The sequence below is a fragment of the Furipterus horrens genome, unplaced genomic scaffold, assembly GCF_987537825.1.
Source record: "Furipterus horrens unplaced genomic scaffold, mFurHor1.1.pri manual_scaffold_3, whole genome shotgun sequence".
NCBI classification, from domain to species: Eukaryota; Metazoa; Chordata; class Mammalia; order Chiroptera; family Furipteridae; genus Furipterus; species Furipterus horrens.
The window spans coordinates 18,855,573-18,882,855 of record NW_028327173.1 but is presented as its reverse complement, the minus strand read 5'-3'; positions in this window follow the sequence as shown (position 1 = coordinate 18,882,855).

Below are 27,283 nucleotides of genomic sequence, written 5' to 3'. Positions count from 1 at the left end.
TGAAAGAATCTCATAGAATTCACACCCAAGGCTCCCTGTTCCCAAATCCACAGCAAAGTAGGTACTCTCCACCCTTCCCTGTTCTGAGCCTGAAGGGGGACCAACCTCAGGCCACAGCTGTAGGGACAGGGGCCCAGCTGTGGATTGTAGGGATAGGAGGCAGGGCAGCCATCTCCCAGGTGTCCAGAGATCGCCCAGCTTCTGAAGTTGCTGGGAACTTTGCAGACTTCAATCCTTCGCAAATCCAAAGGGCTTAAGGCAGAGCCAGTTCTCTGAGAGCCAGAAGGGAGGCAGCAAGTGAACCTCATTTCCTAGGGTTTATGTTTCACGCTCCCCTTCCCTGTGGCACTTGGAGAGCTGTGTGTCTGCATCAGGCTGCATCTCTCAGGGGCCAGCGATAAACCCTGTGAAGATGGATTTATCGTAAACTCATTATCTTTCCCTCCCCAAGGCTGGAGGTCACATCAATAACTTCCTGCCCACTGCCTGGTGCAGATCTGTGGCAAGGCTGCAACCCCGTTTTAGGGGCTGTAAATCTATCCCCTTTTCCCTCTGGAAATCAATTGGAAACCCACTTGCTAAATTGACCCTAAATATCAAAGCTCTTCAACCATAGGCTTTTCCTGGGCCAAGATGGGGCCACCTAAGGATGTGCCCAGAGGAGATGCCATCCTTGATGCAGACCAGCATTCTACCCAGAGTCAGGACAACAGCAGGGACCTCCCAAGGGCCAGGCCCAACCAGCGACACAGAGAGCAGGTGACAGTGGAAAAATCTCATCTGGGCAGGGCTCTGTGGTTAGCCCCTTCCTCTCCTCTTCCGCCCATTCTCTCTATTTTCTTCGTGAGTCTCTCTTTCCAAGCAGGGAAGGTCAGCTCAGAGAGGGCAGGGGTCTCACCAGCTTCCACCATAGACCCACTGGGGACCATGGCCTGGCCACTCAGTCCACCCTCGGTCCAGGAGACAAGGCTTTCTTGCTGCTTCTACCATGGTATCAAAAACCCAGGCTTTTCCTTAGAATTAAAGCTGCCTCCCCTAAACCATAAAGTTCTCTGAGCTGGGGGACAAAGATCATCCCTGTTTTCATCAGGTTCCAAATTAGTCTAAAAATCACAGAGGCCAGGGGAGGGGGCAGGTCATATAAGACCATGAGAGTCCCCACTATTGCCATGTGGGAAGGGATAGGGGCAGATATCTCAAGGAGGGAAGTTCCAACCCCCATTTCACAGATGAGGAAACTGAGGCTCACAGAGTAGAGGAACTCACTCAGGATCACACAGTGACAAAGCAGCAGAGCTAGGACGTGGACCCAGGTCCTTTGGGCTTCAGGGCCTCTGCTCTAACCACTGGGCATCAGAACCTTAGGCTGCAAACTCAGGACGCCCTACCAAGGTTGGCGGGGCTGCAGGGCACCAGGGTCCAGGCGAAAGACTCCTGAGTCCAGGATGCCAGGGAGGGCTAGCACTCTGCCCTCAGCGCTCCTCAGCCCCTTTCAGAGAACTTGGCTGGGTGAGCATGGCCAGGGTTCAGGAGCTGAAGTGGGGGCATGTCTCGAAGCTTTCACTCCTCACCACCACAGCTAGTGCCAGTAAATTACTCCAAATAATAGGGCTGTTTGCTCAGGAAATCGAGGAGGCAGTAAACAGTCACCAAAGTAATTAAACACAAGCGGGGGACGTGCCAGGCTTCTCAACGCCGCCAAGCTGCTCCCACAGCAGCCTCCCCTCCGCAGGGCGAGACAAAGCCACTGGGTTGTTTGTCTGTTGATCTGAGCAACTGGAAGTCAGTTAATCAAAGAAAAGTCAGAGAGGATGGGGTAGGGGTGGGATGCCTTGGAAACCACCGAACAGAAGCCTTTTGACTTACAGATATGGAAACTGAGGCCCAGCAAGGGGGGAAGACCTGCCCAAGGACACATGGCAGCCTAGAGGCAGAGGAAGGTTAGGAATGTTCCCCGTTTGCATGGCTAAGTGCAGGTCGCAAAGATAGGGTGGAATCTGACAGGTGATGAGTGAGAAAACAGGCTCAGAGAGGGCAGGTAACTTGCCCAAGAACTCACAGTAGGTTACGTGGTGGAACAAGGAGTTGGACCAGGTCTGTCCAACATCTTTTTATTGTTCTTGGCTGCCTTCCTCGCTTCAACTCCTGGGTCAGGACTTAAAGGAGAGGTGTTGGGAGAAGGCAGGGACCGCAGATGTCCAAAGGCCAAGGGTGGCATTCCAGGCTGAGCAAAGGCATGGTGGAGGCAGGACGGTGTTTGGTGTACTTATAGATTAGTCCTCCAGGTGGCAAGTGAGATGGTCCACTCACCCAGCCTTGGGCAGTCAAGGGAGTAGATTGGCTCCTGGAACTGAGAGGCCAGAGTTAAGACAAGGTATCTCCCATTTGTTCATCCAGATCAACCCACCCCGCTCAGGGCCCCAGAAGGACGACCTCTGTGGATTACTCTTCCTCTGGTTTCTAGAAGGCTCAAAGGGAGCACCAATGTGAGACTAGAGGGAGGGAGGACAGTGTGGCCAAAGAATGTACTGCCTCTCTCCCTGTGCAGGGTCACCAGGGGCTGTGACCAATATGCAGAGTCCCCACAGGGAAGCCATCTTCACGTAGCCCCCTGTCTGCAGGTTCTGATAACTGCTCACTCCCCTCACCCAACAGTAGCATTGGCCCTTCTATTACTTGCCCTGAACTATCCCTGCAGTGTCCCCTCCACACTGCCCTCACCCTTATAAATTGCCCACTTATTAAATTCTCAAATAGCCCGATTGTGTTTCCTGAGACCCAGACTCATACATCGGCTTCAGGCATGGCTTGACCCAGTGGCTCAAATGATGACAACAGACCCGGCTCTCTTCATCTGCCTGCTCTACCTTCTGTGATACCAGCTTCATCCTCAGGTTCCCCACGGTAGCATCCCTCCCTCCTTCCCAAACCCATCCCCCTGCCCACCCCGCTCTCACCTCCAATGACCCATATTCTGCAGGTCTCACTTCCCCACCTCACAGCATTTAGGGGAGAAGAGAGAATCTCTTTGGGTAGCTGAATGGAAAACCTTTGTTTCCCTGAATCCAGAGCAAATATCTCCACATCTCATTGGCTCCGATCCGATTATGTTCCACCGAAGCCAGTAACTATGGCCAATGGCTAACTGTCTCAGGCCAATGAGGGCCCACCCTGGAGCTGTGAGAGGGCCAATTGCACCCAAACCACATGGTTGAGAGTGGGAAAGGGGTCGGCTCCACAGAGGGGAATCCAGGAGAGCCTGGAGGTACTGGTGTGGGAGTAGGTCAGTGTCCAGCTGAGCATTGGGAGGGCCTGACCTGGGGCAGGCTGGGGGCAGCAAGAAGGAAGAGACTTCAGAGATGTGCAGACATGCACTCCTGCATCCCAAGGGCCCAGATGATGAACTAAATCCTAGAGTTGGCATCTGGCCTCGGGTGGCTCAGGCCTTTCCACACCATATTGATGGATAAACAGCAGCTGTGGGAAGTGGAAGCACAGAGCCAGAGCCCAACAGCCACCCACACCTACACATCATGGGGCCAGGCTGCAGATGGAGCAGAAAAGCACACAGATGGGCCTGAGTCATAGGCAGTGGGGGGCGGGATCCTCTATGGGGAAAGACCAATAGCCATGCAGGACAGGGGAAAGGACTGGACTCTGGAATCTTGCGGATTTGGGTCCAAATCCCGGCCCTGCCACTCACTTGCTGTGCAAATTACTGCTCTCTCTGAGCCTCAGGTTTCATATCCGTATAAAAGAGGGTTAGACTTGACTATAAAACCAGCTTGTCTAAGTCAAATTCTGGGAGCAATGTGGGCTATGGCTCAAGGATGGATCCCTGAGGCAGGAAAGAAGTTCCTTGCCTTAACCCAAATACTGTCCCGAGCTGGACTGTGCAGGTACTGGAGACATGGCCTCACTAGGCATTCTGTTGAGCATTACATGTAAATTGACCAGACAACCTGTGAAAGTCTGGAGACCAGATCCGCAGATGGTGTCAGAAGCAGCACAAGAGGATGTCTCAGCAGCCCTGCCCTTGGGACCTGCCCACCCAAGACCCTTGTTAACTCAGATATCATTGCTGATTGAAGCCTCTGGCAAAGCGGGTAGGCACTGCCTCCCTGACCCAGCTACCCCGCCACACCCCCTGAGAGAAACAGCTTCCAGCCCAGCATGGGGTACTTGTGGAGACTAAACACCTAATGCAAGACTGCCAGGGAACACAGCATTGAAAAGACAGAGCAGCATTGTGTTATTAAATGGAATACTCAGGAGGGAAGCAAGTCTGGTCCCCACAGGTGTGTCCCTTGATATGCAAAGGGTGTAACTACAACTGTGGGTGACTCCCCTCAGTCACCCACTGGGGAAGCCTTTGGTTGTCTGGAGATATGGGTTCTGGTTCCAGGAAGTGCCTCAGGGTACTTGGGCTTAGTTTACTGATCGCTCAGCGAAACTGTCAGCTGAAGGTGTCCAGCGGGTAGCGGCCCTGCCCTAACAACTCTGGAAGCCCACACCGAAAGCCATCACCCTCATCTTGGGATAATACCCCTAAGAACCAGACATGTTACGCTTTCACCAACTCTTGGTCAAGTACAAATGATAGACACCCGTCTATGGAGCTGCAGGCTTGCAAATCCATTGCCACAGCTCAATGGGACATTTATAAACCCATGCAGATGCCATACTCACATGAGACGGGATGGAACAATGTGAGCAACCACACCTGAGAGGCCCAGGCAGACCCCCTCACAACTGGAATCCGACACTGGACTGGGCACAGCAATCCTGCCACCGTAACTCAGTGGGTGGCAAGCATGGGTCTCTCCCTTTGCCTGCCAAGGAGGGACCATGGTGCTAGTCAGCAAGCACCACTCTGTTCCTTCCAGGACAGAGACTGGTTTGGTTAGTGCCTGTTACGACGTTTGCTTCATGCTCAACAAGTCCTGAGGCCTTAGCTGGGTTTCAGTGCATGGGCAGGATCCACCTGGGTCCATCACCTGCCCCGTGGGACTTGGGGCAGGGCGGTCAGCGCAGCTATGCTAATGGTCCTGCTCTTTGCCGTGTGGAGTAACAAAAGCTTTTGCTCTGATCCGCTACTGCTATGGAGTTGGTGGCAGGATTCTCCTTGCCATCCTCGGGGAGGCGGGGTTCTCCCCTGCGGCCCCCAGGGCTGGGGAACATATGGGGGTGCTCTCAGAACAAAAACTACAGCAATTGGAGTCTCAGTGCCTCCGAGAATTCTTTCTCCACTCCCCTGTCATCTCTGCTTGTCTCTGCCTCATTCCGCTAAGTGGCCTCCATTTCTCTCACCAGAACCATGTGAGAGACCCAGGCACGCCTCATGAGGACAAGGAAGGTGACCCCAAGCAGCTGCTTCCAGCTCCATAATCCCAAAGACAAGAGTTTCTCCCATTGGCTCCAGCTGAGAGTCCCAGGGAGAGCTCTGATTGGCTCATCTCTGAACCAATCACTGGGGCCCAGAGTGCAATACTGTACCCTGATTGGCCAAACATGAGTCACATGTCCATCTGTGGGCGTGGGGAGGTGAAGTTAAGGAACTGAGAGCTCTCAGAATTACATGGGGCTGATGGGGACGTTCTCTCAAAGGGCAAGAAGTGCTGTTACTAGAAAAGGTGGGAGATTTTTTTTTTTTTTTTAAGTAGATATTCTACTCATGCACTCACACATTCCCACTCACCTGGATAATTCCTATTCAGCCTGTAAGACTCAGCCAGGAACCTCTCCTGACCACCTCAGACTTCATCGGAAGCCCCCTTATATGTCCTGTACTTACCGCTCTCACATCCCTCGCCAGCTGGCGTGTGTCTCCCCCACTGGATGCGACCCCTGGAGGGCAGGGCCCTGCACATCCACCCTGGCATAGAGGAGGTTTCAGGAACCGTGTTTTGTTGACTGATTTGTCATACATCTCCCCCGGACTTTCCTAGGGCTCACTAGTAGAGTAGACTGAAATCCTTCCCATAACTGGTATCTGGATCGGTCAGTCCAAAGCCCAGTCAGTACAAAGAGGAAGAGAGAGAAGCACATGGCATGTGGGGCTGGCCCCACGGGCAAGCCGCAGGGCTATTCTCATCACTGCCCACATGGCTGTAGAGGCCGGAGCTCTGTGTCACCAGGAGTTGTCCAAGAACTTGGCAGCATATAGCAAACTGTTGGATAAAGAGAAGAGACCCTCCCATCTTGCCTTCTGTGGACTATTTGCACAAAGAGCCACCTGAGACCTGCAACCCTGACCTTCCCCAGCTACTTCTGGCCTCAGACAAGACCTGGCCTGGCAAACACATCAACCCAGGAGTTCAAGGTCTAGGTATCAATACTAGAGACATGCTCCCTTAAGCACAGAGTGAGGCACCTACAGGATGTGTATTGTGGTGTAAGGATGTTTACATAAAGAATAAAATGGAAACAACCTAAATATTTATAGGGGAATGATTTAGAAATGGAGGGAGGGAGGCATTGAACATGATACATGCCTTGTGAAAAAGAATGAGGTAGCTCTGTATTCACCAACATGGAAAGATGTTAGTGATTTTAAATGATAAAAAGTCAGATACAAAACAATACACATAGTATGATATCTGTTGTGCTTTTAAAAACAGAGTGTTTTTAAACATAGCTCAACGTACATCTATGTGTATAGAAGTGCATATTAAAAGGGTCTGTAAGGATTACACACCACACTGATAACAGTATATACTGTGGGGAGGGGATTGAACATTGGTGGTGATTATGATGGAAGATAGAACAGAGGAATTTTTCCCTTATCTGAATTCTTGAATATAAAACAATGAGAATGTCTGCATGCGGCACTTGTGTAATTAAAAAATAATTTAAAGTGAATGGGAGAAATGGCAAGATGAGCTTATTGCAACATTGTTATAATAGCATAAAAGCCAAAAACAACCTAAATATTCATCTATAGGGAACTAAATAAATGACGGTGCCTATGGCAACAGAGTACCAGGAAGCCAGTGAAAGGAAGATACTCGCTAATGAAAAAACAACTTGAAAAATGTGTGTCTTGTATGATCCAATTTTTGTAAAAAAACAAAATGTAGACTATACATAAAAATATGCACCATAGGATAAAGAGTGTGAGCTTTGGAACCATGCAGACCTTGAATGAAATCTCTGCTGTGACGTTAATGATAGAGGGGTCTTGAGTAGGCCACCCCACGTCTCTGAACTTCGATTTGCCCATCTTTAAATGACAGCAACAGCTTCGATCTCATGGGTCCATGAAATGATTGAACTAATGTGTCCAAGATGCTTGTCACAGCAGAGGTAAGAGGTAGAAGTCATGATTATTGATGTTATTTTTAGTGTCTCATCTGGGAAGTGGACTTGGAGTGGAAGAAAGATGGTCTTTTATTTTAAAGAACTTTTTGGAGGTAGAACTAAAAGGCAATAAACTGAACATACTTGAAGTATAAAACTGGATAAGTTTTGACGTTGTCCACACCCATGAAACCATCACCACAATCAAGATAATAAATATATTCATAACTTCCAATAGTTTCCTCATGGCCTTTTGTAATCTGTTCCTCCTGTTCCCCATCCCCAAGCAAGCACTGATTTGCTTTCTGTCTCTATAGATAAGTTTGCATTTCTTAAAATTTAATGCAGACTAATTTACCCAATAAGTGTACTTTTTTGAGTAGCTCCTTTCACTCAGAAGAATTAGTTGGTGACTTAGTCATGTTGATAAATGTATCAAGAATTTTATTCCTTTTTATTGCAAAGTAGCATTCCATTGTCAGGTTTATCTAAATCTTTTTTCAGGTTTATCCCTATTTATTTTTGTGCCCTTGTAAATAAGATATTTTAATTTAAACTTCTGACTCTTCATTGGTATTGAAATGATCTTTCAAAAAATTTGTTAATATGGTGAGTTGCATTGATGTTTCTATAATAAAGTAGGGTTATTTATGTTATCTATTTGTTCTTGAGTAAGTTTTGATAGCCTGTGTTGTTCAAGGAATTGGTCCATTCTATTTAACAAATTTATGTGCATAATATAGTATTCTCTTACTATACTTACAATGTCTGTAGGCTCAACACTACTAATATTGGTGATTTGTTCTCTCTCTCTCTCTCTCTCTCTCTCTCTCTCTCTCTCTCTCTCTCTCCTATCTCTCTATCTCCTGGCTAGAAATTTATCAATTTTATCTTCCAAGAATCAGCTTTTGGTTTTATTGATTCTCTCTACTAATTACCTGTTTTCAATTTCATTGATTTATGCTTCAATTTTTATTATTTCCTTTCTTCTGCTTGCTTTTGGGTTAATTTCTTCTTTTTTTCTAATTTCTTAAGGTTATTTTAAAAGCTTTCTTCTTTCCTAATATAAGTATTTTTAGTGCTATAAATTTCCCTCCTAAGTACTGCTTTAGCTGCATCTCACAAATTTTGATATATATTTTCATTCTCATTTAGTTCAAAATAAATTTTAATTTTCCTTGAGACTTCCTTTTGGTCCATGGGTTATTTAGAAGTGTGTTGTTTATGTGCAAATATTTAGGGATTTTCTAGAAATTTTTTATTATTCTAGTTTAATTCCACTGAAGCCAGAAAGTGTACTTTGTATAATTTATGGTGATTTTTTAATTTGTTAAGGTTTGTTTTATGGCCCTAGATATGGTCTGTCTTGGTGATTGTTCCATATGTACTTGAGAAGAATGTGTATTCTGCTGTTGTTTGGTGGAGTGTTCTCTAAATGTCATTTTAATTAAGTAAGTTGATAATGTTGATCAAATCTTTTATATGTCATGATCTATGTTAATTGTTGTTCAGTTTAAATGGCTTGGTTTTTCTCCTCATTGGGCACCTATTTTCCTGTTTGCTTTCATGCTAGGTAATTTTTGATTGGGTGCCAGATATTGTGAATTGTGTCTTCCTGGGTGCTGGGCATTTTTGTATCCTTATACATATTTTTTGCTTTGTTCTGGGAGGCAACTAAGTTACTTTGAAACACTTTGATCATTTTAGGTCTTGCTTAAGCTTTGTTAGGTGGGCCCCAAGGAGTATTCAGTCTAAGGATAATTACCCCTCATTCTACTTAATGTCGTATGAGTCATGTGCTTTTCCAATCTGGCTGATGGGAGCAGAGGCTATCCCAGCCCTGTGTGAGTGGGTGGCACTGTTATCTGGGTGACACTTTCCCCAACTCATAGGCAGACTCTTCACATATATGTCCCAATGAGAACTCAGATAAAGACTTGAGATGAAGATCTCTGCAGATTTCTGATGATCTCTCTGTGTGTAGATCTCTCCTTTCCAGTGCTCTGTCTTGTGAATTCTAGTCACATTGGTCTCTCCAGACTCTCAGCCCCATCTCCTCAACTCAGGGAGTCCACTGTGCTTTGTCTGGGGTCCCCCTCTGTGAACAATGTACAGCTGAAAACTCCCAAGGAGGAAGCTAATACAATTACAGGACTCACCTCCTTTGTTTCCATCTCTCACAGATCACTGGCTTTCAGTGTCTGATGTCTAGCATCTTACAAACTATTGTTTCATATAGTTTGCCCATTGTTGGTCCTATTAGGTTCCAGGAAAAAAAATCCAGTCTCCATTAATCCATCTTGGACAGAAGCAAAGTTCCTCATTTTTATTCTTTATGTATTTTTACACTGTGTATACTCATATTATTTTCTAATTAAAAAAGAAAGACATGCTAATGAAGATTAAGGTGAGGTGAGAGAATAAGCCAGCCCATCAGTTACCTGTGATGTGTCCTTTCTGCTGGGGTGTACATCTGGTGCCACCCTGAAGTGGGGATCCTGGGACCAGTGTGCTGGCCTTCAGCTTCCAGTGAAAGCACCTCTCCATCTTCACTCTCATCTCAAGAAAACTGCTTTCAATTCTACAACAGTGACTGTGGAAACTGCATGTGAAATGAGCCAGATCCTTGGAGCATAGTGAGACAGGGTCAGATGGTCCCTCCCTGGAAAGGGCTGAGATGTGCGTGACAAGTATTCTCTTACCGCTCACAAATGCCCTGTGATTTAATGTTGTTCTTGAAATTTCTCCAGTTGCATGGTAGCTGGGGCCCCAGGCACATGAACTTGTGCAGATGAAAATGTAAGCAAAGGGCATTGAGACCTTGGCTCCCTGACATTTTGCCACTGGCTCTGCCAGAGCCCAGCTGGCACATGAAATCACTGGAGTCAGTATGTGATGCTGCAGGGACTGAAATAAAAGAGAGAAAGAGGGGGAAAGAGAGAGCGCACTGCAAAATGGGTTCTTCTTTGAGAGTTGCATGGTTCTGTTGCTGTCACTTTTGGCAAAAGGGGTGTCAGGTAAGTTCTGGGAGGCCCCACCAGTTACAGAGACCACCCCAGGTGATGAGGAGCAGAGACAAGGCCAGCCTGTCAATGGGGTGTTGTCATTGGTTCCACAGAAACTCAGACAGCTGCTCTGTCGGCCTGTGACCTGCAAGGCACAGACCAGTTTGGTAAAGGAGAAAACAGCTCAGTTCTGTGGGTTCTAAGGAGCTCCAGGCCCATGCAGTGAGCACCTGCTATGTTCCAGGCCAGGAGAGGCCCCTTCCCCATGGATAACCATGATCAACAACAGCTATCACTAAATAATAATACCATCATTCTTTGGTCTCCTACTTCATGCCCAGCTCTGTGCTAAGGCTCCAAGTGTATTTTTCACTTAGTCCTCACAAACACACTCTAAAGTAGAATTTTACAGAAAAGGAAACAGCCTCAGAGAAGGTAAAATGTCAGCCGCTATGACAAGCTTTGTAAAAGGCAGTTTGAAGGTGCAAGCCCAGATTCATCTGTCTCCAGAGCCCGTGCCCTTACACCCTGCAGGGTAAGGCATCTCTCATTTCCTAGAATTGCTCTGGGCCCAGGGACCTGAGTGCCCACCCCACCGGGTTGATTGCTGTGTGGCACTGGGTGAGTCGTGAAGCCTGTGCAATTGGCTAAGTCACCTGCACTGGGCACCTACATGACTGATTTCTAACAGCTCATCAACTTGAGAGGAGGTTTTCTCATTATTAGTTTAAAAATTCTTATGTGTCTCTAAACCTGTCTCAGATGCCAACTCCTATTCCATGTACCTCCCCTCTGACTCCTAAGCCATCAGGTAAGTATGGAGCCCTGGAGTCTCTTGGGCAGGTCCATAGGGTGGGAGGGGTGGACCTGGGGCAGAAGTGATGCTGGATGAGGCTCTCCTGCCTTCGTTGTCTGACACCTGAGAGACGAAGCTCTGAGCTGGCGGGGGGGGGGGGGGGGAATGGAGCAGGGGAGTGGCTGAGCTAGCTCCCAGTTAGGGGGTCTTAGACCTCCGAGTTCTCACCTGTAAACTGGGGATAATAAATTCAAAGTGGGGAGTGATATCATAATGTGGGAAGACACACGGAGCCCCATTTTCGGCATGGGGCAGCTGCTCAGAAAGTGCTAGGCTTTCTGTACTATGCCCATAGCTCTTCCCTGCACCGATAAAGCCACCTGGAGGACCACTGGAATTTTTTCATGCAAGTAATAGAAAATTTAATCTGAGCTTACTTAAGGAAAAGAAAAAAAAAGAATTTATTGAATGCAGCAACTGGAAAGTCCATGGAGAGTTCCAGTTTCAGACCTGACTTCGTCCATCAGATCCACATAATCTCCCCAGGCCGTCATTTCTCTCTCTTCCATCTCTGGTCTGGCCGCATCCAGACGTGCTCTCTGCTGGTGGAAACGAGATGACTGCAGCAAGAACACATCTGGTCTAGAGATCTGAAGAGCCTTTCCTTAGATCCAACACAAGTCCTAGGAGTCACTTTGATTTCCTCCCTAATCTTCGTGATTTCCTTTTTCAGCTCCCTTTGAATTTAGTTTGCTCTTATTTTTCTAGTTTCTTAAGGTACCAGTTTCAGTCATGGATTTGAGATCTTCCTGCTTTTAGAGCATAAGTTTTTGGTGCTATAAATTTTCCTCTAAGTACTGCTTTAGAGGCATCCCACAAATTCAACATGCTACTTTCATCTACATTCAGTATAATATACTTTCTAATTTTGATTTTTTTTTTTTTTTTTTTTTTGGCCCACAGGTAATTTAGAAATGTGTTTTTTGTTTCCAAATATTTGGTGGATTTTCTGGGGAACTTTCTGAATTTAGTTTCTAATTTAATACCATGTAGTCAAAACATACTTTGCATAACTTAAATCTTTTAAAATTTATTGTGCACTTGAAAATAGTGAATATTTGTTGTTGTTGGGTGGAGTGTTCCTGAATGTCAATTAGGACAAGTTGGTTTTAGTGTCATTCAAGTATTTTATAATCTTACAAATTTTCTGTCTACTTGCTTTATCAATTATTGAGAGAGGGATATCAAAACCTTTGGCTATAATTGTAGATTTGTCTATTTCTCTTTGCAGTACATTTAGTTTTTGCTTTATGTATTTTGAAACTCTGGTATTAGGAGCATAAAAACAGGATTTCTATGTACTCTTCATGAATTGACCACTTTATCCTTATAAAATGTCCTTCTTTATTCCTTGTATATTCTGTGTCTGAGATTTGCTTTTTTTGATGTTAATATGGCCACTCCAGACCTGTTTGGATTTGTGTTAGCATGATGTATTTTTCCAATCCTTTTTACTTTTAAGCTATATGCTTCTTTATTTTTAAAGTGCGTTTCTCGTAGGGAGCATACAGTTGGGTGATGGGCATTAATCCAATGTGACAGCCTCTGCCTTTAATTGAGATGATTAGACCATTTATATTTAATGTGATTATTGATATAGTTAGATTTAAGTCACCTATTATGCTTTGTTTTCTATTTTTCCCAACTGTTCTTTGTTCCCTTTTATCTCTTTTTCTGCCTTCTTTTAGGCTGAGATTTTTTTTATTCCGTTTTATGTTATCTCCTGACTTATTAGATTCATCTCTTTGTTATGTTAGTGGTTTTCTTTAGGGTTCATAGTACATATGTTTAATTTATCATGGTCTACCTTCAAGTGATATCACTTTTCTCCCTTCCTGGCCTCTGTGCTATTTGTTTCAATACCTTTTACAATTATGTATGTTATAAAGCCTACAATACATTGTCTTTAGTTTTGCTTTGGAACCAGTCAATTATCTTTTAATCTTATTATCTTAAATAATAAGAATTTTTTTTTATTATCTACCTATATAGTTACCATTTCCAAAGATTTCATTCTTTATGTAAATCTGTATTTCCATCTGGTATAATTTTCCTCCTGCCTGAGGACGTCCTTTACCACCTTTCATAGGGTGGTTCTGCTGGTGACAAATTTGCCCAGAACTTTGTCTTCAAGACTATTGTACCCAGAAGCCCAGAATAACAATTTCTCAAGGATGGATGGCACCTTCCAAAAATTCAAAGTTAACCAACATTTTCTGTCAACTTGGGAAAGAAATAGCTGTATATAACCACTGCAGGACCACTACATCTCAGTCACACAAGGTCCTCTTCACAATTAGTATCTACAGGGGGCCCCTTGGAGCTGATGTTCTGGGAGACAGGTGGGAAGAGTGGGGGTGTCTCATGCTGAGCACCTACTGCGTGTCAGCACTGTGCTAAGTGTTATGAATACGTCATAGGGTTGTGAAAGGATGAAATGAGCCCAGCATCTGGCACATGTCATTCCCCACTAAAAGGAAGCTATTATTATTATCTTCCTCAATCATTTTAACAACCTCATGGGACCGGCATTTTGACCCTTGAGTTACAAATGAGTAAACCAGACTTAAAGAAGTGAATCAGTAGGGCAGCTGGGATGCAAACCCAGATCTGGGTGGCTCCAAAGCCTAGGCTCTACACCACCTGCCTTGTGGCAGTCCTGCAGGGCCAGGGGCCTGAGCTGGCAGGGGCAGATCAGAATTGACCTCCAGGCAATTGAGCCCATGGCCATAGAAAGGATGGGAAAGAATGTCCAGGAAATGGGGCTGCATTGAGCCAGGCTGATAACTTAACTCAGAAATCAGTCTGAAGGGTCCAGGCACAAGTGAAAAGAAGCTCCAACCACAGCAGGGCAGGGACAGCTGGGAGCGCTCAGAGCTGGGTCCAGGGCCATTCGGACAGCAACCCGACTGCACTCCACCTGCCCAAAGCACATCCGATCTTTTCTTTTAACAAATCAGCATGTCCTTGCTGCAGCAAAGCAGTGTGAAAGTACATTGTGTGCAACATCAGAGGTATTAACACTAAACTGATTTTGCAGGTTTTGCTGGTCTTCCCCACAGTCACCGGCTGCCCCTGAGCTTCAGTTCCCCGGGACAAACAAGGAACATCTATTTTCTCTCTCTCTTTTTTCTTTTTTTCTCTCTTCCTCTCTTTTTTTCTTTCCCTTGTCCTCCCTTGCTGTTGGTCACCTCTGAGGACAGGAAAATACCATCTCAGAATGGTGGTGCCTTCTTATTATCAGTACCTAATTCCTCATCACAGACCTGGATGTTTCAAGAAGACAAGAAAGGCACAGGGGGTAATTACCACTTCCCTGCTCTCTGGGAAAGAGGAATTACTCCAAGGTGTGGATATCTTTTAAAGGAGCTTTAGTATGGGAGATGCTGGGAAGCCAGCCATGGGTTAGCAGATACCCCCTCCTCAGGAAAAACAAGAATTTAAAGGAAAGAAATGCTGTCAAGCTGAAAGCTGAGAGGGGGAGCTTTGAGGAAGGGCTGGGGAGACCCTACAATGCAGGCTGGAACTAGCTTGTCCCCTACTATTAGGATGACTAGATGTAGGAGGGGGGCAGGTGGGAGGGGCATCTGAATTAATTCTGCTAACTTTGCAAGACTGTTCCTAGTTTTCATCCTTCCCCATTTTCCTTCCCTGCCACCGCCCAACACACTGCATTCATTAAAAATGGCCTACTCTATCCCAGAAGGTGAGCGAGGATCCCCATGGCTATGGCCAGAGCAGAGAACACCTTGGGGAGAATCACCAAATGAGACCAGATCAGGCAGACCCAGGGAGAGGCTGCTGAGGTCCTCACAGCCAGACGATGTGGTCTGGAGGAGAGAAGGAGCAGCAGGCAGTCTGCAGACTTGGTGACTGCAGCCATGTGAACAGGACTTGGAAAGGTGTCTGAAGTTGCCCCAACCATGTGGCAGGGCCCACATCTAAGCTGGATGGGGTCTGAAAGATGATATTTTGAGGCAGAGTGACAGTCCTCAGTGAGCACCCTGATGTGGAGGGGGTGGGCTGGAGGGGCAGCAATGTCTGCAGTTCACATTTCACCCTCTTCTGCACATTCCAGCCCAGGGTCCTCTTTCCCACCCCCTCCCATGCAGGAGTCCCCTGTCTCCTCACAGCCGACCCACAGTCCGGGCTGTGCTCCAGCTGGTGGCCTTGTCTCTCACTGGGCCTCAGTTTGCTCCTCAGACAAGTGGGTTAATGTCCCTTCCCCACACTGTGGGGACTGCAGTGAAGGAAGCCAGCACCAAGGGCACCAAGGCCACTGGGACCAGCATCTCTGCCTGTCTGTTCTGTGCCTTTAAATGATGTTGGGCTTTACCAAATTTGGAGAATAATAGGATCCAGAACAAAGGAGGACCTCGATCCATCAGTTTGTCACATGAACACATTGGTTAATGGGCTGAATTCGGGCTTTGACATTTCATAGTTGCATAACCTCCAGCTAGAGCATGTACTCATTCACTACTGGATTTCAATTTTTTAAAATCTCAGTAAAACAAGCTCAGATTAAAGACGGGGCTAGGGGCTGAAAGACAGAAATATTTTTAGAAACACCTCGAGGAGGCAGGGTGCACCTGCGACATGGGCGGCCACACAGCCCTGCACGTCTGCTTTCACGCTCACTGCCGCCACCTTGGAATTCTTAATAATTTTATCTTTATCTTCTGTTTGTAAGTGAAGTCCAAAGAGAAGCTGGAGCACGTTCATGTAAGCAGACGGTGTACATGACACGTGTGTCTGTTGTTTCTACCTGTCCCCATGCGCATACAACATTTATGATGCCCCATGGGCACCTGCAGACCCACACCACGTAGCGGTTCAGCGAGACTCAAAGTGGGCACATGTTAAGTGCCACATCTACGACTGAGCGGCGATGCTGACAGCCCCAAACAGCCAGGCCTCCTGTTTGAGCCAGCAGGTTCTTCAAGTGCAGAAAAGAAGTCATTGGTATTCTAAGAAACATAAACGACCAAGGAACCTTATCATGTTCTTTCTTTCTTGGGTTACTTCCCTGTCAGCCCACCACTTACAGAGAACATTAGGACACAAGGGAAAACAAGGAGAAAGCACTTCATGGTTCCTTTCGGGCCTCTTACTCACCAGCTGCCAAAGGTAGAAAGTGCTGGGAGCATGTCCGCATCTCAGGAAGTGAAGTAGGAGCTATCGGGTTGGTCTTGCACAGAGTCTCCACCCTTCCAGCAAGAATGAAATACACACGCGTGCATGAGCTATGAAATACAAATTGTGTGATTTCAGTGATTCCGTATGCAAATTAAATGTTCTTGTATTTGCATTTAAAACTGGCACTGCACAATATAAAGATTAACAGTAAAGTTCATGCTAATAATTTAAAATTCTAATGTTCTTTACTTGGAATAACATGAAATAGAAAATGAAAACCACCACGACAAGATGAGAGAGAGACGGGCAAAAAGGAAAGAGCTTTATATTTCAGGATGTTTAATGGCACTTCTCTCCAGCTTTTTGAACAAGGGCCCCACGTATTCATTTTCTTCTAGTTCCACAAATTATGTAGCCGGTCCTACAGGGAGAAGCCAGGTGCCAAAGCAGAGTCTGGGTTTCTGTTCCATGACTTCTCAGCCAGCGGGATGTGCTAGTTAAGCACGAAATTTTTTAAAATGTGAGTCCGAGTCCAGGAGGAAGTTTTTAATTAACTTTCCTCTGAATGGAGGGAGAAGGTGGGTGATGGGGAGTGCTGCAGGAGAGGGGAGTCCAGGGCTCCTCGGAGGTGGAGGTGAGATTGAAGAGAAGTGAGGCGGGGGTGGGGCAGGGGGCTGGGGTCTGAGGAGCACTCAGTGTTGAGGGTGCCCGTCACTGTGCTTATCACTGTGCCTGTCACTGCGTCCATCACTGTATCTGTCACTGTGCCATGCCCGTCACTGCCCGTCACTGCCCATCACTGCCCATCACTGACCCGTCACTGTGTCCGTCGCTGTGCCCGTCACTGTGCCCATCACTATGTCCATCGCTGTCCCCGTCGCTGTGCCCAGGGCTGTCCGCACATGTCTCACTTCATACCCCAGCCGTCCTAGAAGATGGACTGTCACCCCCTTTCACCAATGAGGACCCTAAGGCTCTGAGTGGTCAGGCGACTTGTCCAAGGCCCCACAGCTAGTGAGGGCAGAGCAGGCACAGAGCCATCGCTCCACAAGCGCTGATGGAGGCTGGCCCTGTGCCAGGTCCTGTGCTAACCAAGGGCCAGCCTGTGCGTCACAGGAAAATGCTCCATGTCTGCTGAACCGATGTCTGGAGTCCCAGCTCCTGTGATGTACAAATAAACCCCCACGTCCCTCCTGCACTGGCCCAGGGAAGGAGCAGGGACTCTGGGTCCACTAGGCGGGGTTCATCTCCCCTCCTGCCACCAATAAGCTGAGTGACCTGGGACAAGGCAGTGTATCCCTGAGAGCCCCAGACTCCCCTCCAGAAAAGTGGGAGTAGCAGTGTCCACCGGGGGCAGGATGAGGGTCGACGGGGGGGTTCGGCATGAACTCAGCCCGGAACACAGTAGGTGCTCAGTGAGTGCCAGCCCCTGCCCTGCAAAGGCAGGCGCGCTCTGTAAGCTGCATCCGACTCAGAGCTAAGATTCTTAGAAGCTCTGAATGACTCCCTTGTCCAGCAGCCTCTGAACCCCCAGCCCCACCCCCCGTGCCGGCCCCAGCCCAGCCTCAAGCCCACCTCAGCCCCACTTCTCGTGACGTAACTTGTGTGGTTTTGGTGGGATTTATTCCATCCACTACACACAATAAATCTTCCAGGATGTTTGAATTGCAATCTTTTTTGTAATTTCCCCTCCTCACGGGAATGGCTACATTTTGCAAAGGTCACACATAAAACACCCTGTAATAGACAGGAAGAGGAGGCGGAGACTCTATTAAGGAGCAGCTGCCATTGATTAGGGGACACTGCAGTTCCCCTTTCTAGGAGCACACGCTCTGCCGGGGCTGCAAAGCCCACAGAGCACGCTCTTCTCCCCACCGACTCGGAGATGCGTGACTTAGGCGCCGCGAGTGGGACTGCTCCTCACAGCAACACTGTGAGCTGTTCATTGAGCACCTGCTTCCTTGGGCCCCCAAGCCGTGTACAGTCCACAGGGTTATCATCCCTGCTGCAGGGCAGGGGACACACAGCACTGAGAGGCAAAGGGGGTCCCTAACACCATGCACAGCTGTAAGAGGTGTGACTGGGATTTGAACAGAGGTCTGGCTGGTGCTAAAGCCCTTGCTCCTCACCCCCACTCTCCTGCTCCCTGGGAACATGAGAAGATTTCATCAGGGAAGGTGAGCAGAGAAATCAGCCCAGTCCAGCTCACCAGGCTCTGGGTTTAACCCCCTCCTCTGGTCATTTGCATATATTTGCATGCCATGGCTCCAGAGGCCTCAAGAATAGGCAATAAAATCAATTAATTAGTGCAACCAACCAGTGGGCACTTAGCCGCAGGATGTCCTTCGCCAAGGTAAAAAGTGGAATAGATTTAGAAAATAATCCATCTCATCCCCTCCTGGTTCGGAAGAGCTGACTCTGAACCGGGCTCACTCCCACCACAGCCCCTCCTGGTCAGCAGCGAGGCACTCAGGGGAAAGGCCTCACATGCTCAGATTTCTGGAAGAAAAAATTAGCTATAGGTGATACAGATACAGATACAGATACAGATGTACGACATAGCTATGGTTATGGATGCGTTCATGGACACAGACGCAGACATACAGATAAATACAGAGGGGACTGAGGCCACGTATAACAAGAAGGACAATGCCTCTGTTCTCTCTAACTGCTCCAGAGGCAGCACCTCCTCCCAGCCCAGAGCTCATGGATACTCAGAAGCCCTCCACCAGGGGTAAAAGGACATCCCCAGACAGAGCAAGGGTGGGCGGTCTGGCCCCCGTCTCACAGGAACCCTAAGGGGCACTGGACACTGCTCCAGATGGCTGCTCCGACCTGCCCTCCAGGGTCTACCCCATTGATGCCCAATCCCTGAGTGACCACAGCGGGAGAGGCAGGTGTGGACCTGGGGGATGTGAGATTCAAATGAGTCACACCCACGCTCTTTAAACTGCCTGACCCCCTTCAAGGGCACAGGGCAGATCATGGCTATTCACAGGAAGGCTGGAGTCATACGTGGGACCAGGAATGTCTGTCCACATGCTGGGGAAGGCCCAGACAGCCAGGTGGAGTCCACCTGCACTTATGAATGAATGAATGCACCAAAAAGGAGGAGCAGGAGAACTGACGGGGAGAGTAAATGCACACCCCACTAGACAATGCATGCATTCAGAAGGGACGGGGTGAACGAGAGAGCAGGAGTGAATGGACCCTGAGGAATAGAAGTCAGAGGGGGACACCTGCAGGCTCGAGGGAGCGGAGGTCTTCCCGCACTGCCTCCTTCAGTCTGTGCTGCTGCTGCCCTGTGGGAGAACTCCATCATCACCCTCACTGTATCCAGGAGGTTCACGAGCAACAGAGAGGTTAGGTGACTTGCCCCACATCACACAGCTCATGGGGGCAGCACTGAGACCCCAGCCCAGACACTCCACCCCCACCATGCGCCTCAGGCTGCTTTCCCAGATCTGCCATGGCTGGGCCTGGGCCCAGGCTCATCAGGAGACTTGGCCTCCTTTGCTCCCCAGTTGACATTTGAAGCAGATTTAATAAAATCCAGCTTTTTATGTCAGAGTGAGACGTTGCCAGATCCTTCTAAACTGCTCCAGCATTCCAGAGCTGGGTTTCACCATCAAATCAGTCCCTGTGGTCAGGGCTGGGTGGTTGCTGGGAGCAAGCAGATTCCGTCTTTTCTGATTGTTTCTGACATGTCTGTGTTTGTTTGACTTTCCTGCCCCTGCCTGGCCGATGGGGTCCCAGGAAGCCAGGCAGCTGCACTCTGTCCCCAGGCTGAGGCCAGATGCCAGTGGGGGAAGGGAGTCTGCAGAGGCAGAAATCCTGCTCATCCCCAAGCCCAGGCAAAGATGGCAGGAGGGAGGAGGCTAACATAGTTGCCCCCCTGCCAGGTGTCAAGGGCCATGCCAAGAGGTGAGGACTCCAATCACAGAATGAGCTCCATGAGCCCATTTTACAGATGGAGAAAGTGATGCTCAGAGACATTGAGGAACTTTTCCAAAATCTCCCAGCGGTCAGTGGTAGGGCTGCGATAACTCTGACCAGGTCAGCTGACCCACAGACCAGGATGTCTCTGGGCATCCACCCAACTCATGAGAAGGGGTATCGCTCCTTCCTTCGTGCCCTCCCAGGGTGTTCTTTCCCCATGGTCATTTCCTGTCTGTCTGCCTCTGTCCCTGACCAGTCCCTCCTCAAGGAGAGGAGAAGATAGAGCTCTTCTCTTGCTCATTTTGGTGCATGACAGTGGGTTGTGGTGAGTGAATGGCCCCATCCCCTTCCCATGTCCTGGTGCCCAACTCTGCCCTTGAGGGAGACAGACCCCAGGAGAGGGCTGTGCTCACGTAGGTTAAGCTCTGTGTTTATGTCCAGTTCACATGGTCACATGTTCAGATCTCAGGAGGGTCTGAGAGTGGGGGCGGTGACATGGGAGCAGATTTAGGCTCAGCATCAGCAGCTAGATGTGTCCAACAGTGGGGCAGATTCCCCAACAGGTGGTGAGCTCCCTGTCCCTACAAGCATTCAAGTTATTACAAGGCAGGAAAAGGCTGCTTCTTGCATAACCAGGGGTGAGGGAGGGGTAGTTGAACTAAAGTCACTCCCTGTGCTAAGATCCTGACTCCAGAATGTCTATTTCAACTCCCCGTTTCTCTGGATTGATTCTGTGATTCCATGGGTCCAGTGAGCTGTGGGAGAGGTTCCAGGTCTCTTCCAGAGATTCTGTCATTCTGAGACTCTCAGGCCTGTGAGTCCAGAATGATTCTGTGATTCCAAAATTCTAGGATTCTGTGAAAGGGACCAGATGCTCAGATTGCGAGATGCAAGGATTGTATAAAAGTGTCTTTGGGTCTATGAAAGAAGTTTTAGTTCCAACATCCTGTGTACCACAGATACTGTGAAAGGACAGATAGATCTAAAAATCCTGGGCTACATGAGAAAAGGAAGGTTCCAAGGCCTCGCTTAGGTTTCAGCGTCCGCAGGAGGACACCCGTGGGCAATGACCTGCAAGCTGCTCTCGGCACTAATGTGTGGCTTCCCTGGAGTCCCCATCTCCTCACCTGGCTCATACACCCTCCCAGGTCCCCTCATGCTCAATGGGTTAAATGGATCCTGAAGACCAATGTGACAGAGCCCATTAGGCCAACCCTTGGAGAGATATGCTTCCAGCTGAACACTGTGCTTTCTGGTGTTTGCCTGCTCTGTTTCTTACGAGGAGCGTGATACGGGCACAGCCTTTGCTGAGCAGAATTTTCTGGTGCGTTCCCCCTCAGTATAAGCAGGAAGAGTAGGAACCAGGAGCCCACATTCATTTCAGTCCTGTTTGTTTTCCCTGATCCACTCACCCTGCTCATCACCGAGGTCCTCTCCTACATTCTGTTTCCTCACTGGGCTCTGAGCAATGACTTCCTTCGGCTTCAGTTTGGTTTCTCGGAAAGGAATTGGATCCTGGAGAGGGGAGAAACGGAGACCAGGCAGGGAGGGGCCGGCACTCCAGAGGATGCTGGATCCTAAATGCTTCATCTAGGATATCCCTGTGTGGCCCCTCACCACCCGCCTCTGGCTAGAGGGACCTTCCCACCTAAATCTGCTCAGGTCCCTCTTCTGGTCACACCTTGCCCAGCAACTGCGGCACTTAGGATAATACCTGAATGCCCCTGCAGGGCACCCACAGCCTCTGCCCCCTCCCTGTTTCTACCACAACCACAGCAAGCATGTTTCTGTTCCTCAGACACACTCCATCACTCTGTCTGTACCTTCCAAGAGAAGGTGAGCCTCTACCAGGACAGTCTCCACTCACCCACCCTCCCTTCTCTGGTGAACTCCTCATGGTCCTGCTAATCTATGCTCAGTTGTACCTTCCTCCAGGCAGGCTTCCCTGACTATTGCTGGGGACACCTCTGCAGCCTGTGCTCTGCCTTCACAACCATCCTCTCAGTTCATGGAGACATGTGCTGAACACCAGTTTCTTTGCTCAACTGAAGCATCATAAATAGGGACCTCAGCTGTCTTATTCAGCAAAGTCTGTATCATGATACCTGACATATAGTAGATGCTCAATCACCATTTACTGGATGGATGGATAAATGGATAGATGGATGACAGATGGATGGATGGATTATGGGTGGATGGATGATGGATGGATGGATGGATGGAAGGATCAGCATGTCAGAGATGACACATCTAACACTCAGAGCTGATTCAGAACCCCCAAGATCATACCAGATAAGATCTTCACCTTATGGGAAGACAAGATGTCACACAAGATGAAGCCTACTGTACTGGGGACTTGACTTGCCTTTTCTTGTTGCTCCTCACATTGCCCACACCTCTGTGAGATAAGTCTCTTGGTCTTAGCCTACATTAAGGACATGGCAACTCCAAGAAGCTGTGTCACTACCCAGTAGTAGCCAGAGGGACACACACTGGCCTCCCTGGCCCAGCGCCAGGCTCTTTTCCATCTGTCTCACAGTGATAGCTACTCCTGTGAGGATTGGGTGACAAGCTCTTTCCCTATGAAAACCATTGGTCACCTCACCCAGAATAAACTCTTGATGATAATAGTGATCCTATTGCTAATAATAATAAAATTACCACCACTGCTGCCACAGCTGGGCACTGACGCTATGCTGAGCTCCGGGCCAGCATTCCAACCTCCTCATCTCACTTAACCCTCTCCACCCTCTGCAAGCTGCCACTGCTCATCCACACATTGCAGAGGAGGAAACGGAGACTTGAGGAGGTGCAGTGACTTGTCCAGGTCTCTCAGCCACAGGCAGAGCCAGGCTGGACCCCGGGGACCTCACTTAGGGCTCACGGACCTCGTCAGGGTCTCCCAGCTCCGGCCCTTCCTCTGGTCCTTCTGTGTTTCTTGCCACCGCTGCCTTCTGCCTGCACGATATTGACTCACCCCTCCCTGTAGCATGACTTGAAATGGGCTCTTTTTCAATTTGCCTTGATTTACATCCGTGAAACCAAGGGTGCAACGTACTAACTACAGTGGGTTTTTTCTGATACCGATAAAACACACACACGACTGGTAAACCAGTAAATATTAATGATTGTTCATGCCTCACCTGTAGTCACCTCTCAGGCGCCCAGTGAGCACAGTCACTCCACTGAGAGGCTCAGGCCGCTGCTGGGGAGGCCGGGAGGAGGGAGAGGAGGTGGCATCTGGGTTGTGGACGTGACCTGGCCTCTCTAAGCCCAGCCCAGCCCAGCCCAGCCCTGGATGTAGGGTTTTCCCTTTCTGCTGGGGAGGCCCCACCCTCGCCCGCTGCCCCCAGGCAGGGCCTCAGCAGAGGGAACACTGCGGCAGCAGGAGGGGCCCAGCTGAGCACAGGCCTTGTGTGCAAAGGCCTGGTGCCTGGTGGGGAAGGGACCCAAGAGGCTGGGATGGCCCCAATGGCCCCTGAGCATGGGGTGCACGTTGGAATGCTCACATGCCCCTCGTCTCTCCCAAAGGAAGCCCTAGACACCAGGAGCAGAATCCCCAGCTCGGCACCACCCCCAGGAGAGAAGCCAAGAGGTGCCTTCTGTTCATCTGCAGAGGATCCTGCCAAGAACTAAGACAGGAAACTGTAAAGGAAAATCTGACAACAAGAAAAGGGAACAGAACCTTCCAGAAAGGCAGCCACATTCCCATCTGCAGCAACTGTGGCGAGGTAAGGTGGGTGGGGCAGAAAACAGTCAGAAAAGCCTCCAGGCTGGAGTGGGGACGGTGGGGCTGCTCCAGGCCCACACTCAGGGGGCGGGGTCAGGCTGGAGGACGTCCAGATAAAGCACCAGCAGGGGAGGGGCCCCAGTCCTATTCCCCTGAAGTGTATGTGGGGAAACGAGAGGTTTTCCACGGGGAAAGGGAAGCACTGGGGGCCATGTGGAGCAGACAGGCCTGGGTTCAAGACCCAGCTCCTTCTCTTACGGCTGCAAACCCTCTGCCCTCTGTGCTTCGTTTCCCTCGTCTGTAAAATGGGATGGACTCGCATCTGTATCCTGGGGCTGTTGTGAAAAGTGACAATGCTTAGCACATGGGAAGCACTCGATGTGTGTCAGCTATCACAATACTGGTTATTTAATATCATTACTGTTTCAGCTGACAGGCTGTGGGGAGCAAAGAAAGCCAGTGTTGTGTGTAGCTCCGAATCATTTCCTACTCATTTACTCCACAAGTGTATTTACTCAGCACGTGTTCTGAGCCAGACACTGGGCTGGGTGCTGCGTGTGGATACGGGGAAGAGCTGGGACCCACCTGTGAAGCAGAGTTGAGCTCAAAGTGGGAAATGATTTGACTGCAGTCACACCCTTCCAGTGGGTGCCTTAGAAAGGGCTGAGTCTCCCTTGCTGGTGCTGGAGCTTCAGAGACATTCACACTGGTAATGTGCCTACTGTGTGCAGGTCATAGGCCTAGGCACGTTCCATGGCAGCATCTCACTGAGCCTTCAGCAGAAGCCTAGGAAGTAGGAAGTATTCACCCGACTTACAGATGGACAAGGAGGCTCAGAGAAGGAGAGGGACTGGCCTAGCAGGTCTCCCACCCAGGCCTGGGTAGAGGCCAGGTGACCACTCAGAACTTCCCCCCTTCCCCCTGCTAAGGGTCTCCTTGAAATTCAGGCTCAGAACCCCCACTCATTTGAAGCCTCAGGATCTCAGTCCAAGTTCTGGGATCTAGGGCGGCAGAGCCCACATTAGGGAACTCCTGGGGAGAGATCAGCTAGGCAACTTCCAAGATCTTCTCCAACCTCCACCATCCCACCGTCTGAAAACCGGGCACCCAGTGTCCAGCCAGGTCGAGCACAGTCAACAGTCCAGCTTGCTGGGCATGCAGTGACTCTGATCATTGGGACCCTCAGCTCTCCCAAGTGGCCCCTGGCTGTTCTCCCATCCCTGGTTTGGGATGCTGGCACCTCCTCCTGCTGCCTGCCCAGGCCCACCCTCACACACTGTCTCCCAGCCAGAGGAGGCTCTGAAGAGGAGGGAGGAGTGTCTGCCTAAAGCAGAGCCCCTCCCCTGGCCTGTTGCCTTCTTCCCCTATCAATTGCATTTGCATCTGAAACAGATGGAGTGTTGGTTCTTCTCCCCCCATTTCTCACAGAGCTCTGGGCCAGGACATAATCATGTATAGTAATTAAAAAAGGAAAAATGCAAAGCAATCCTCCTAGTGGGACTTAACCATCTTCCCTCTCTTGTAAATCCATTAATGCATTGTAATTGCAAAGATGCATCCCTTCTAGAAACCTGGTAATCAATTCATTGTGGGGCAAAGAGCTTCCCAAGACCTGAAGAAGGAAAGAAGTGTATATTAATTAGCTTAATTCTTTATCTATGTAAAAATCAAGACAACAAAAAAAATATCAGTTGGAAAGCAACTTGCCAATAGACGTGGTTGCCCTGGGGAGACCCTGGCTTTCTGTTTTTCTGGACCTTGTTTATAAATGGAGATCTAAGAGAGATGTGGGAATGACGTGGAGAGGGTGGTTGCAGGAGGACCCAGAGCAAATGTGGGAGAAGTGGGGTGAGTCAGCAACAGGAGTTTGGGTTTAAAAGACACTAAGATGCCAGCCCCACCTACCTCAGAATCTGACAAGATGGTCCTTTTAGACTCAGCCCCTCACAGGGAAAACCATGATCCCCAAGAGGGCAGCTGTGTGGGTGATGCTGCTCTGGATAGAGATCTAGTGCAGGCTGGGTTCCCTAGAAGCAGAGGCAGATGGGGAGAAGGGAGGGAGGAGCCAGGCAAGGGTGTGGCCTCAGCCTGAGCTCCTGGGGAGCCCTGGAGAGCACATGGCATCACAGGGATGCGCCCCTTGAATAACAAGCAGGCTTTCTGTACCTGTGTCAGCCAGTCATTGCTGGAGGCAGGGAGAGGGTAACCTCGGCCTTTTCAGAGTGAGTCAGCTGAGGTTAACACTCAGCACCGCTAGAACATGGCTGCACTGGCCCACTAAGGAGCATCTGCACGGGGCATCAGCTTGCCTGCCTGTTATGGGCTGAATTGTCTCCTCCTCAAATTCCTGTGTTAAAGTCCTAACCCCCAGGAGCTCAGAATGTGATCTCATCTGGAGATAGGGTCCCTACACAGGTAACAAGTTAAAATGAGGTCAATAGCAAGGGCCCTAATTTAATATCACCAGTGTCTTAGTAGAAAGGGGAAAATTGGACACAGATGCGCACACGGGGAGAGTACCACGTGAAGGGAAAGGCAGGGACCAGAGGGATGCTCTGCATACAAGGAACGCCAGATTGCCAACAACCCACCAGAAGCTGGGGAGAGGCATGGAACAGATTCTTCCTCCCAGCCCTTGAAGGAACCAACCCCTGCCAATACCTCGATCTTGGACTTCTCGCTTCCAGAACTGTGAGGCGACAGATTTCTGTTGTTGAAGTCATCCGGTCTACTTCATCTGGCAGCGCTGGGCAAGTAACGCAAGGCCCAACTCTGACACCAGGCATGAGCAGCATCTGCCCACCCAGCAGCCAGCCTCTGAGAGCAGCCTCCTCCTTTCCCTCGAGGAAATGCTGTTATTCAGAGAGGGTCAGTTTTATTGATCCGTCCTGAAGTGCACTGATTCTATCCTCCATCATCCCTCCTGTTGGGCCACCCCTGGAGTTTTTTATTTTGGTCATTGTATATTTTAGTACGATAATTTCCATTTGGTTCTTTTATAACTTCTATTTCTTTGCTGAGATGTTCTTTCATTTGCTTCCAGAGAAGTCATAATTGCTTATTGAATCATTTTTATGATGGCTGCTTTAAAGTCCTTGTTAGATCATTGCAACATTTGATTCGCCTCAGGATTGGCGTCTGCTGATTATCTTTCTCCTTCCAGTTGTGATTTTCCTGGTTCTTGGTATGACTGATTCTTCTTTTTTTTTTTTTTTTTTCAATTATGTCCTGGACAGTTTGAATATTATCAGACTCTGGGTTCTATTTAATTAATCTTCTTTACCAGAAATTGTATCAAGAAGCCAGATGGGTGCG